This window comes from Octodon degus, unplaced genomic scaffold, assembly GCF_000260255.1.
Source record: "Octodon degus isolate 3935 unplaced genomic scaffold, OctDeg1.0 scaffold00107, whole genome shotgun sequence".
In the NCBI taxonomy this organism is placed as follows: Eukaryota; Metazoa; Chordata; class Mammalia; order Rodentia; family Octodontidae; genus Octodon; species Octodon degus.
In genome coordinates, this window is record NW_004524683.1 from 1,194,108 (window position 1) to 1,197,704 (window position 3,597).

The window sequence follows — 3,597 nt, forward strand, 5'->3', positions numbered from 1 at the left end:
CCCCTCCCAGTCTTCCTTCCCCTTCAGATTCTCCTCCTTTGGCCATTTAAGCTACCCAGTCAGTATAGACTGTGAGCCTTCAACCCAGCCAATGGGGAAAACTGTCCGCTCCTTCTCCTGCATTAGGGATGAAGGGCCAACCTTTCTTTGTCTTTCCCATCCTCTACCTCATGCTCGCATCTTCCTACAGGAGTAAAATCTTGCTTTGTCAAGGACTCTTCCCCAATTCCTGAGTGCATTCTTTCAGGCACTCACAATTCGAGTCTGGGGGATTATTTCCAACAAGTCTTCTAGTCTCAACCTTTTTATAATCAAAGCTAAATCTAAGACACTGGAGGCTTAGCTGCACGTGGTAGCATATGTCTGCAATCCTAGCACATGCGGAGACTGAGGCAGACGAATGCAAGTTTGTGGCCAGGCTGGGCCACCTAGTGATTTAGCAAGACCCTGTATCGAAACAAACAATAAAAGGATAGGTAGAGTGGTGGTGGGGATATAAGTCAGTGCAAAGGCCTTGGGTTTAATTCCCAGTACCTTCCCTCCAAAAAAAGAATCAGGGCTCATCGTTTATTTCTTCAAAATGTCAATTATTTTCAGAATTTTTGAAGACTCTCTCTCTCTCTCTCTCTCTCTCTCTCTTTCTTTCTCTCTCTCTGCTTCATTTTGTTTAGGTTTTTTTGTTTGTTTGTTTGTTTGTTTGTTTTTGGTGTTTTTTTGGTTTTTTTTTTTTTTTTTTTTTTGGTGGAAGTGGGGATTGAACTCAGGCCGTTGTGCTCACCAGAGAAGCACTTATTCCACTGAGCCATCTCCCAGCCCCCATTTTGTTTAGGTTTGAGTCAGGGTCTCACCATGTAGTTCAGGCTGCCCTCAAACTCACTAGGTAGCTCCAGGCTGTCCTCAAACTTACAGCAAACCTTCTGCCTCAGCATCCCGAGAGCTGGAATCACAGGTCTGTACACTAGCTTCAAACTCTATTTTTAAATGATAGCTATTGTGCTTATGACAAGAACATCAGTTTGTTCTAAGAAGGAAAACCAGAAGCAAAGAGGGGATGGGACATTAATGGCAGGTAGATTTCAGTTTAACAATAGGAAGAATTACCTTCCAGTTCTGAGAACAATCCCATATGAAATGGACTGCTTATAAGTTCCTGGTCAGCAGAGATGTACAGCAAAAAAAGGATGATTGAGAACATATTGGGGACATGATAAACAGTAGGTTGATAATGACTACCCAAAAATTTAAGATGTCTTCTTATTCTAAGAGACAGTAGTTCCTAAAAATAAAAAGGACAATGGCTCTTACAATTAAAAAGAACAATAATTTCCTGTTATTTTTAATATTTCGTGTCCTGAAACTTGTAGAGAAGGGACCATTCTCAGAGTCTACTGCCTCTTAGAAACTGTTAATGAAAAAGAATCCCAATTAAAAATAAACAAGCACCTCCTTGACAATTTAATGAGAGGAATACAAACATACAGACTGTGATGAAATTTCAGGAACCATTCCCTGAGCTTCCTTTCCACCACTCATTAGAACCCAGGACTCAGGGCAGAAGCTTCCAGCAAGTATCACCTACTCAAGAAACTAGCCCAGGACAGGCTGGTGGCTCTTTCTGTTAGATCTAGAGAGTAGCACAGGGAGTTTTCAGCCTGAAAATAGCAATCCAGATACTAACTCTTGCAATCCCTCTTACAGCCCACAGCAGATGGGTTTTTTTTAGAGAGTTGATAAGGGAGGCTCATGACCATCCCCTGGGGCTGATGGAAATTCTGATTAACCAGGGTGATCAAGGGGAGAGGAAGTGTGGGGGTGGGGGGCAGCTGACCTCAGAACTCCTTCCTCTTCCTCTTCCTCTTCCTCTTCCTCTTCCTCTTCCTCTTCCTCTTCCTCTTCCTCTTCCTCTCCCTCTCCCTCTCCCTCTCCCTCTTCCTCTTCCTCTCCCTCACAGCCTTTAGACCTCTGGAATCTCTCTCCAGAGCACAGAGGATCAGAAGAACAAGGGACACCTTTCTAATGTGAAATTTTTCTACTGTGTTGCCTCATAAATTTTAGTATCTCTCAGAATCACCTGCTGTGCTTTCTAGGCCCTTCTCCCAGCCTTTCCCATTCATTAGATCTGGGTTGGGGCTGAAGAATTTGTGTCACTAGCATGATCGCAGGATCCTGCAGTCATGTCCCTCCAGAAGACCCTTGGAGAGCTGCTCTCCTGTATTTTTCCTTCTCAACTTTTTGGTGCTGGAAAGCAAGAGAGAATGATTTGAACAGAAAAACAAAAGGATTTATAACTCTCTAGACTGCTTCTGAGATATGTGTCCCATCATATAAGACTAAGGAGTGGTCTACAAGACGCCAGCAGGACTGAGTTATAGCCCCTGACTCTGACGCTGGGTAGGTGGGATTTGATGACCTTTCAGGCCAAGTGGAACCCTCAGACTGAGGACTTGGGCAAATCACTCCTCTTTTGGGTGGGGGTCAGTCAAATCATCTATAAAATGTGCTTAGGGGCTATGCGGGTAAGAAGGGACGCCCTCAGAACACTCTACCAGTTCGGATATTCAGGCTTTGTACTTACCTGGCCAGAGTCTTGATTTCTTTAGGTACCACTCATGCCTCCAGGGAACAGTTAATATTTAACATGGGCTGTAAGATTCTGGGAAATTTGAGTGCATGGGAAGGCCTCTTTTTTCTTTCTTTCTCTTTTTTTTTTTTTTTTTTTTTAATTTTTGAGACAAGTTCTCAGTATGCAGCTCAGTCTGGCCTTGAATTTACTTAGTAACCCAGGCTGGTCTCAGACTGCAATGATCCTCCTGCCTCAGCCTCCAGAGGGCTGGGATTACAAGTGTGTGCCACCACGCCTGGCTTTAGGAAGTTTTCTTACACGATGATTTCAAATCCTCATGGGGAGCAAGGGAAAACTCCTGACTACAAAATCTGAAAGTGTGGCCCCAAGGGGCTTGGAAGTATATTTTAGTGGTAGGTCAGGGGTCTAGCATGCACCAGGCCCTGTATTCATCCCCAACAATACACACACACACACACACACACACACACACACACACTTCTGAGCTGGCAACACAGCTTAGTGGTAGAGTACTTACCTAGGATTCATGAGTCTCCGGGTTAGATCCCCAGCACCAATAAGGAAAAAAAAAAAAAATTGTCTCTAAAGAAGACAACTGTGGGGCTGGGAAGATGGCTCAGTAGAATAAGTGCTTCCCTGGCAAGCACAAGGACCTGAATTCAATCCCCAGTTACACCAAAAAAAAAGAAGAAGAAGACAACTATGGATTAAAAACCAATTAAGTGGGCCAAGGAAATGGCTCCACAGTCTAAGTGCCTGCCTAGCAACTCAAGGACCTGGGTTTGATCCCTGGTAACATATGCCGTTCCAGTCCCACACTGAACTGGCCACTGGAACAGAACATGGTGGCACAAGCCTGTAATCCCAGCACTGGGGAGGCTGAGACAGGAGAATCTCTGAGTCTGAACTGTAAAGTGAGACCCTGTCATGAATAAATAAAAGGTTTTTAAAAAAATATATTAAAAAATCATGCCCCTACAATATATGATTAGCAATGGAATACACATCTCTGA